At 49.3% G+C, this 10,730-nt stretch overlaps 1 pseudogene; it reads right to left on the reverse strand.

The window, feature by feature from the left end:
* Positions 1-3,063: 3,063 nt before the first annotated feature.
* LOC123160818 (U-box domain-containing protein 70-like) lies at positions 3,064-10,061 on the reverse strand (annotated as a pseudogene).
* Positions 10,062-10,730: the final 669 nt, after the last annotated feature.

The raw sequence follows: 10,730 nt of genomic DNA on the forward strand, positions 1-10,730 counted from the left end.
TCGGGGGCGTACCTCGGCTGGTCCCGCTTCTGCTCCGGCAGCGAGGGCCGGATGCACGCAATTTCAGCGCGCCGATCAGCTCTGGTGAGCTGGAGGCATCAGGACGCCGCCGGTACTGAGCCTCCAGGAGCCCAGCATCCGCATGTCCGGCGGTGCCGTGTAGTTGGCCTCGTAGAGGAGGCATGCCTCGTCCTCATGCATGTGGCAGCGGCCGAAGCCGTTGACCGCCACACCAACGCCTGGCTAGCGCTCGACCATGCTCGCCGTCGGGGGGAGAGAGGAGAGACGCGCGTTGGCGGTGAGAGGTTAAGAGGAGGGAGAGGGTTCTGTGGCGATGGAGTGTGCGCTCACCGGTGAGGGAGCGGCGGCTTTTATAGTCGTGCGTGGGCGGCGAGAGGGCAGCCGTCGTGTGTACGCGTGGCGGGAGGGGGAGGACGCGCGTCGTCGTGCCTTCACTACGCCGCCCTAAGGAATCAATGAAAGGCTGACCGGCGTGACAGCCTTGGCATTGATTCTCCGCGGGAAACCGAGGCGATGAGGACAATGAACGCGCCCGGTCGCTGACTCGGCGGGCCCGCCAGGCTTTCATGCCAAAACTGTTTCCCCCGACACGCCCGGGCGCCCCCAGCACACCGGGTTCGGCTTGGGTCCGCCGGCGCCAAATTCGACTCTAACCGACGAAAAATTAGCTTCTGGGGACTCGACTGGGACTATTTTTGGGCGCCGACGATAAAATAAGGCCTTGAGTGGACTTGTTGAAGGGGTCGTGACCCGCTTCTATTGTCCTTGTTGGACAAGAGGCGTGGAGGGGTGCGATTGTGAGGTCAAATTGAACTCATGGGTTTTGTGCATAATATCAGCCGGACCCATCCCTCCCCCTTCCCCTTCCCTCACGTCAATGTCGCACGGCTGGCCTGTTTTGTGCCACTTAAGCAAGATCGTGTCCCTAGATGTGAGATTTAGTACTTGATTATGAAAGCGAACTTCATGGACAACTTGTATCAAGATTACTCGGAGACCAACCACCGCGCGGCCACGACGGTGGTGTGTATGTGTGTGCGTGCGTCTCCCAATCAGAAATACTCCTTTTGCTAAAAAGAAATAAAAATTACTCTAGGGGTTTCTTAAGAGTCAAAAAAAAAACTCCAGTGGTGTCTCGCAAAAGTTGTATTCCCTCCGTCCGGAAATACTTGTCATCAAAATGAATAAAAGAGGGTGTATCTAGACGTATTTTAGTTCGAGATACATCACCTTTTATCCATTTTGATGACAAGTATTTTCGGACGGAGGGAGTAGCACCTAGTCCTCACGTGACAGTCGCATTGTTGGAAAGTTGTGTTGGGGTTCGAGGGTGGGATCCGGGCGAGGAGAGGAGAGAAAGGTTGGAGGAGGCAGGTGAAAAAGAGAGGAGCGCCAAGCGGATTCTGTCTAGCTGCAGGGTGGGCCCACCAACCAGAACCGGGGGTAGCGCGCCCCCTCCGCTACCGCAACAATTTTTTGAAATCTTAAAGTGGTAGTCGACAGAATGAGCATCTGAAAACATGCGAGTTCAATTATTTTTTTGTGAAAACATGTGACTGCAAGAAAGGTGCAATTTCTTTAGGGAGCTTCTATTTGTCAAGTACTTGAAAAAACGGTTGCATCAACCACTTCTTACCTGGACCGTCAGATCTTCGTCCAACAACACAAAACAGAACGCGTACTGCTCATCGTCTTCATCCCTCCCTTCTTCATCCTCACGCATACCCACACCCCCAGCCTGCCCTTCCCCAACCGCCGGCCTCCACCATCCGCGGCCAGTGGGAGCTACCGCACACCGCCCCGCCCTCCCCTCAACCTCCCCCACTGCCACTGGTGAAAACATTCGGCGATCCCCTGCAGATAATGGGGTTGTGGTCCCCCTAAGATACATAATAAGGCTATACATGTCTCTCCCCTAATATAGCTGGTGGCGCTTGTTCTTCTCCGGTGACGTTGCAACTTCGCCGACGAAGTTCGGCCAAGAAGGACGGAAGGAAGAAGGAAATGGTGACTGGCGCAAAACAAAATTTCAGGTATTTCAGAAATAACAAAACACCAGCAGAGGTCGACAAGAGGAGAAAACCCCAACGAGAGGGATTTTTTTTGTTCAAATGGGGTTTATGTTTGCAAATGAATGAGAAAACTAGCATAGCAAAAAGTTTTGAGAATTAAGTCTACATAGATGGTAGTATATAGAAAAATAAGTTAATGGGGAAGGGTTAGAGATGGTCTAATAGACGGGGTCTCAACCAAACATGTCGGAAGGAGAACGAGCTCCGCAGGCCCGCAATGCAACCAACTAGAGAGAAACATTACAAGAAATCAGGTGGCCCTCTCCCATTGGAGGAGATTAATCTCAATATGGACGCCATGCCATTCGGAGCCTGTGACCGGCGCAAACAATCATGTGTTTTGATGACTTTGCGGGTTGCACCACAAAAACGATTGCGAATGTGTCACATACATTTTGTATTTTTGTGGGGCACATACATTCTTGCCTTGGCAAGAAAACCGTCATTGTACAAATTGTAGCTTCACTTTATGGCCTAAATATAAGTGAAAGGAAATCAAGTTGACCTTCTTTTTGCGCAGGAAATCAAGTTGACCTTGAAGCAAACAAATTTGTTTGAATATGAAATAAGATCAAGTCGAACGAGCTTACAAATTTAGGATGATTTGTTTACGAATTTAGCTTGATTTGGATGATTTACGAATTTAGGATGATTTTGGTGACATACACACACAATTTGGATGATTTTGATGATTACGATGTCTAATCTAATTTTAATAAAAAAAAGAAAAGGAAACGATAAAGAAGACGGTTCACCTTTCATCACACACACACACAATTTCGGTGGCACCGCAGCCTCCCACCCCTACATTAATGTTTGCCTACATACTACTGTAATCATTAAGATACTTCATGTAATCAGTGACGTCACAATCCCTGTATGCGTACTGATTAATTAAGCACGCATCAGGGATGACTGTGCATAAATGTCATGGCACATGTATGGATTGAAATGGATAGTTCGATGTTGATCCAAATTTAAGAAACATGACTCAATAGCATGTGTTGAGTACTTGACAAATTGTATACTAGCTGGATGCTTTGCTTGGGCAGATTTAACAGTAGTATTACAAGAATATAAATCACTCCAGTGATCACTAGTTCAGGTATGGCATAGCTAGCTCGTTTTTTTGGCAGAGTTTTTCATAGGCATCACCGAGGGTTTAAGGTTTAGGGAACACGCATCGACACGCCATGGTGGTACTCGTGGCGGTAGCGCCAAAAGCTTGCAGCCAGAAAGATCATTGCAGAAGCGTGCTGTGCTGTTGGAGCCATTCCTGAATGGCAGAACGGAGACTGTTATTTGGGATGACCTTCCGGTGTTGAAGTGGATTGTTGGTCATCGGCGATCTATTATTATTTTGAAGCCATTTCCGGATTAAATCACCTTCGTAGGTGAATCCATCTTCTGCGAAGTGAGGATCCTTCATGATTTCCTGAAATGTTGACAACAGATGATTAGTCACAAGATAAGAGAGCTACTAAAATCACACGAGTGCCTAGAAATAGACGAAACAAAAGACACATTCGAGTCAATCAGTGTTGTCATCTATTTATGTGCTCCTGAACAGGGAAAAAGCATAGAGTTCCTTTCTACTCACATGAGATATAGCACAAGTGAAGTGTGATGGTATGATGCTTTCATCTTTCACCAAACTCAAAGATGAAGGTGAGAATAACATTGCACCATCCCTCATGTTCTCAACTGCTGTCCAGAGCTGGCCTGAAAGAACAGGACGAGACCTGCTGCTTTGCTCAGTGCAAATGAGAGCAAGGTCTGCTAATTGCTGGATGTGCCCAACAGGCTAGTCACCGGCCGAGGAATCAACTATAGAGTTAAGGTCACCTTGCTGCATCGCATCCTCCACAATCTTCTTTATACCGACAGGTGGCTTTCCAGTTAAAAGACGCAAGACTACCATTCCAAAAGAATAAACATCGGAGTGAGGTGTCATCTTCTGAGTGGCAACACATTCTGGGTCCTTGTATGTAGGGTCATCCACGGGATGCTTGGTGCTTTTGCTGTTGGACTGGATTGACAGATGAGAAATGCCAAAATCACTAAGCTTACTGACTAAGTTGGCATCAAGTAGAATGTTGGCAGGCTGAAGATCGCCATGAACAATTGGGTCAGGTTTGTTCTCGTGCAGAAAGATCAAAGCTGAACATATCTCTGCAATAATACGGATGCGAATCTGCCAGGTCAGAGTTTGCCTCTTATCCTCACATGAAAGGAAATCCTCAAGGCTACCATTTGGCAAGGACTCGTAGACAAGCGTCGATGCCTCTTTGCATGCTCCTAGAAGAGTTGCAAGGTTGGGGTGTCTCACTTTGCTATGGATAGCAACCTGCAAAATAAATACAAAATCAATTATTTACAACGAGTCGTTTTGGAAACACTAATTTATTCAAGTTCCAGCTTTGACTGAAAAGAAGCAAGAAATCACCAACTTTTTCTAGCATGACATCGGAAAAATAAACTTCAGAGCGAGTTCAGTAGAACTACCTCTTGTTCAAACTGTGAGCGTCCTTGACCATCGTGTCTCAGCACCTTTATTGCAACTTTCATGTTCCGGAGGACACCTCGGTACACAGAGGCAACCCCACATTCTCTGAACTTCATTGAAGTACTGAAATTTTCTGTTGCACGTTCTAGTTCAGCTAATGAAAACACGTAGGGCATCGCCGTACTTTTCCGGCGTAACTTTTCCACCTCTTTGAGTGCAGTATCTCGTTCCTTTAGCAAGACGTCATGCTTGGACTGAAGCTGATTATACCGCTCTTTGGACTCAGTGAGCTGATGTTGCAGATTCAAACTATGCTCATTTGCCTTCTGAAGTTCCTCACTATGGAACTTTTTTGATTCCAAAAGCTGATTTTGAGCATGTTCGTTATGCTTATTAGCTTTCTGTAGCTGATTAGCAACCTCATCCTGTCGAGCTTTGACTTGTTGCAACTCTTGTTGTATTTTGGACAGATGCTCCTCAGTTTCTTTCTGTCGTTGCACCTGGTTTGCCTCTGCTGTCCTAGCCTGCATAATTCACACACTTTCATTTTTTTTTTCGAGATTGACGGGGGGGCCAAAACCCCACCGCTTGTTATACTCCCACTCGAAAGTGACTTGGCAGTCAGTACAGATACAAGTAAGTGCACAAAGGCACAAAAGGAAATAACAGGGGAGGGCTTCAAGAGGAAGCCCAAAACTAGAAGAAAGAAAAACAAAATGGAGGGGAAGGCTGGCAACAGAACCAAACCGAAACCCCTGGAGGCCGACATCTCAGGTAGCAAGCTCCGCTGAGCAGCTTGTTCCACCACTGACAATGAACCAGAACAAGGCCTAGGGAGAAAAAGACGGGCACCATAACAGCAACTCGCAATGGAACATCACTGGCACGAACGAAGGGCGTCGGATAGCCGAGTTCGTGCGGCGACACCGGTGTGCGCCGGCGAAGCCAAGAGACAACAAACCACCGAGACCGAAGGGCACGGCACCGGTGTACCGCCGCCGAGGTCGAAGAGCAGCGTGCCGCCAAGGCCACCCCAGGATGTCCACGCAAACGTCGTCCGGGCCACCATGAAGCACATCCCTGATAGAAAGGAGACACCGAAGTAGAAGCATATCGAGAAGCATCACTGGCGCGAACGAAGAGCGTCGAATAGCCGAGTTCGAGTGGCGGCACCGGTGTGCCGCCAGCGAAGCCGAGAAGGCAACACGCCACCGAGACCGAAGGGCGCAGTACCGGTGTACTGCCGCCGAGGTCGAAGGGCAGCGCGTCGTCGAGGCCACCCCAGGATGTCCAAGCAAGCTCCACTCGAGTCGCCAAGGACAATGGCCAGCCAGGGATCGAAGCCGAGGTGGAGAGGAAGCAGCAAGAGGCGAGTCCACCCGAAGCAGAAGAAATCCAAGAAGATGCCCCCAAGGAGGAAACGGCGTAGAGACGTCGACACCATCCGACACGGGGAACCCCGGGTCCGAGATTTCTCTCGGGATCTGAGTGCTTGGGGGGGGGAGGGAAACAATGCCAAACTCGACGCCTTCAAGAAGGAAAAATGGCGGCTGCAGCCGTCATCGTCGATGAAGTTTTCACCCGGCAGTGCCTCCTCCACCTCGCAACCGGAGCAAGTCGGCCAACCACCGCCGTAGCCCAACAATCTAGGCAGCCATGAGCTGCGAAGCGAGCTACGGAGGGCCAAAGAAGCAGCAACACGCCGGGGCGCCGCACCCAACAAGGAGAGGTTGAGGTGCACCGCGGCCAGCGCGAGGCCGCAACGAGAGAGCACGGGGAGCCGGCGGCGACGCGGGGGTGGCCGGGAGGAGGGGCGGCGGTCGGTGGCGGCTGGGGTTCCCCTCGAGTCGCCCGGTGTGGGCGACGCGAGGGTCGGGCTCCTCTCTGCAAGAGGAAAGTCCTTTTCCTCCACCGCACGATTTATGGTCAGCAGCAACGCCGACCCCGTCGCCAGCCAAGCCGCCTCCTGACCCCCAGCCGCCAGATCCGGCCGGCTCGCCAGATCCGACCGCGTCCAAGCCAGGGGCCGTCCTCCAGGGGGAGCCCGCGTCCTCCCGCAGCATCTCACGGCAGCGACTCGCGCGGCCGCGCCGCCACGCTGCCACTAGCGCTCACAAGCCGCACGGGCCGCGCCGCCCCTGCGCCCACAAGCCGCGCGGGCTATGCCCAGCAACTCCACCGCGCAGCCGCGCGCACATGAGCAGCCCGATGGGCGCCCGGCCAGCCGCCTCCATCTCCCCGTCGCGGATGCGCACCGACCAGATCTGGGCCGCGCAGAGCTCCCCGACGCGACACGCCGCCGTCCTCCTCGTCGTGCTGCACCGGCAAGGGCTAGCGCCCCGCCGCCGCCTTCCTTGGGGCCGGCCCGGACTTTGCCGGTGGGCGCCCTCTGGCGGCGGCGCGGCTGGAGGGAGGAAGGGGGGAGAAGGTGGCGGCGCTAGGTTTTCTCCCCCCGTGTCGCCAAAGCGAGGCGACACGGGGGTCTGCTCTCCCGACCTGTCTCCGTTCTTCACACACTTTCATTCATATTTATCTGTGATAGATGGCTTGATTAATATGGTTTCATTTGGCATAAATAGCATCAAGTCCAGATAAGTTGTAGTAGTAAGAATGGTTTAATCTAGAGAGTGCACGCATAAGCCATAGGGCTAATTTGCAAGTGCGGCCCTCCAGTTTAGATAAGATAGCTTTTTTGAAAAATAAATGCTTATCATTTATAATTTTTTAGGACATCATGATATTAACTTACTGTTTGTTCAGATTCAATCCGCCTCAAGCGCTCATCAGAAGCTTCTTTCTTGAATACTGCAACTTCTTCCATGTACTTTTTAAGTTCATTAGACAGAAATATGTCTGAATGCCAATCTCTCTGTTAGGATCAGTGAGAGCAAATAATTAGTGACTTCGGGTAATAAAACTCAACCAGATTGTTTGGAAGGGGTAAAGTTTAACTACTAATTAGCAGGTTTTCATTGAGTTGTGCTTCATGTACACCATAAGTGGTACTTTTAAAGTTTAACTACTCTCTTCGTTCCGATTTATTCGTCGTGGTTTTAGTTCAAAACCACGACGAGTAAATAGGAACGGAGGGAGTACTAATTAGAAGGTTTTCAGTACAGTTTCTTTGTTTCCTGTTGCACAAGGATTGCCACAGTGATGGTGAACCATGCATGCAAGAAATGTGTGTGGAAAATTAAACAGAAACAAATAATGATGGAAGGGACTAACCAAAATGTCTTCTAAATCCTCAGGCCCAACGTCACCACCTTTAGACCTCTCAATGCATGTCTTACATCTAGGCCAACAAAAACAAACGTCAGTCCATGTTATAATTAATGTGAAGAATTCAAACTAATCCAAAAAAAAGGCAAACAGAGGGCTGGAAAGCTACCTCTTAAAGCCATCAATTACAATAGTACTGTTTGGATCACACTTCAAACCCTCTATGTATGTTGCCATAGCACTTTCATAATTCTGCATCAGTGCTTGAACCTTCGCTTTACACGCGTAACCCATCAGATAAGTAGGATCCAGCTCAATACAATTTTCTGCATCTTCCAGACCTTCAGGCAGAGCTCCTAGAAATATGTGACACTGAGCTCTGTTTCTGAAAACCTGGATGTCCCATAAAAGTAGCACTATCATCATAGTAAGTATTACAGTAATCAGGGTGTCAAGATAAAACGATGCCCTGTGTCACATAAAAGTAGCACTACCATCATAGTAAGTATTACAGTAATCAGGGAGCCAAGATAAAACGGTGCCCTGTGTCACATAAAAGTAGCACTATCATCATAGTAAGTATTACAGTAATCAGGGTGCGAAGATAGAACGGTGCCCTGTGTCACATAAAAGTAGCACTACCATCATAGCAAGTATTACAGTAATCAGGGTGCCAAGATAAAACGGTGCCCCCCCCCCCCCCACCCCCACCCCCACAGAGCATGCCACAGCTAACGATGTAAAGCAAACAAGGCAGATCATAGATAATATATGCTATGTGACAGAAAAATTAGTAGTCAGAGATCCATCCAACTTGAATGGAGAAACAAATTTAACCAATGTATTATACAAAGTACAACAGCTGAGAGAAGTGTTGTGACAGAATAATAACAGATAAAACAGCTCATAGAAGTTGGTTTCAGATGTTATATATAAGGTATAATCGCTCTAAACCAAATTCTTACTGCGGGTTCATTCGGATTCTTTTTCAGAGCTTCGGTATAGTGAGCTGCTGCTTCCTGATATTTTCTGTCGTAGAAGAGCTCATTGCCTGCAACATGCATAGTGGGGTACATTCAGATTCTAGAAGCTGTCATTCTACATCACAACAGCATGCACCACTAAATGGAAGTGAATGTATCATGCTTGAAGAAAGGAAATAGATTGCTGGCAGGCTGTGTCACGCAGTATTACCGATCCATGGCGTGGTTTTTGAAACAAAGCATGGGAAGTATTCAATTCCATCCATTGCATGACACGTTTTTGCAAAGTTATAAGCCATAGTCCTCCTATGGTATTTCCTGTACAGACACAAGAAGTACTGTATATATACAACATGAAATGCTCACATAACATATTTTTAACCTACTACTTCCTTACGTCTAAGGCGTTTTCTCAATTTGATTCCAAATGTAGGCCTTTCTACACTCCCAATCAGAACTGCTCCCAATGCAAATTTTCTCATGTTGTTCCAATTCAGCCCCTAATTAGTTTCGTCGACAACTGGACCTATAACTTCAGTATTTATTGGCTTATTGTAGTTGGGAGGAAACAGAAAAGGTGTTTGAAATTGGCGAATGGTGAATTGGTGATACTGGTATTTTACCAACAGCAACCTTAAAATCTTGCGCCCAACTCTAAAAGGGACCTACATATTCGATGGAACGAAGTACGTATCTCTTTTTGCAGGTAAAAACCCTGAAATTCACAAGAACGTCAACACTCAGTACAAACAATCCATCGAGAAATTCCTTCGATTGAGTCAATTGCATTCAGATCCGAATAATTTAGCAGGATTTGTGCGCGATTCTATATGATTTCATTCTCAACTTTTCTCTCTCACACACACACTGACAGAGAGAGAGAGAGAGAGAGAGAGAGAGAGAGAGCAGTGGTGCATGAGGGGGCCGAACGAACCTTGCTCCCAGGAACGGCGGTAGTCGGCCTCCTCGGCGTCGAGCCGCTCCTGCTCGTCCCTCTTCCTCCTGGCGCTCTCCGTCTCGCGCCGCTTGCCCTTGGCGCGCGCCCGCGCGGCCACCTTGTTCTCGCAGCGGAGCTCCCTGCCGCTGTCCGCCCCCTCGCCGGCGCCGCCGCAACCCCTCAGGGGTCGGGGCGAGTGCACACTGAACATGCCGCCGCGGCGAGGATGGACTAGACTAGAGGATCGGCGTCGGGGAAGTGCCGCCTCCTCGACTGGCCGGACGGTGGTGCTCGTGTCGTGCTAGCAGTGCGAGTGGAATGGCACACCAGCTTTTGAATTTCAGATTGCCCCTCGTGACTCTGCTACTAGTACTCCTCCGGAAGCTCTACCCCGCCCTCGGGAAGCCAAAAGTCCAAAGACGTGTGCATGCAAAGCGTAGTTAGAGCATCTTGCCTTCCCGAGGCACCCTTCCAAGAGCAATGATGAGCAACCAGTGAATCGCTGCTGGAAGAGCAGCGGCGCTAGCAGTAAATTTAAGTTTGGCTCGCCAACTGCCATCAGCTAGCCACCCAACACATTTATCTCTTGATGCATCTCCCGATCTCCGGCTCCGGGCTCCTACTCTACCTCCACCGCAAAATCGACCCTGCTCCGGCGAGGCGCAGGCGTGCGCACGGTGGACAAAGAGCCCCACGCCATGCATGACTACGGAGATTTTCGTTCGTTCGTTCAAATCCTAATAATCTTTGGGGAGGATGTACAAATATGAAATATGGTGGCGTGTAGTACGTCATAGTAAGTTCGTACCAGTGCATGTGATACGTACGTCGACGCGTGTGTTTATCTACTCCCTCCGTTTCATAATATAAAAACGTTTTTCAAACTGTTTTAGATTAATAAACATTCTTATATTATGGGACGGAGGAAGTATTTTTTTAGAATGAAAAGGACTTGGGCGCTCCCCCTCCCCGCGCCGCCAGCCACTCCG

Source organism: Triticum aestivum, chromosome 7B (assembly GCF_018294505.1).
Source record: "Triticum aestivum cultivar Chinese Spring chromosome 7B, IWGSC CS RefSeq v2.1, whole genome shotgun sequence".
Taxonomy (NCBI): domain Eukaryota; kingdom Viridiplantae; phylum Streptophyta; class Magnoliopsida; order Poales; family Poaceae; genus Triticum; species Triticum aestivum.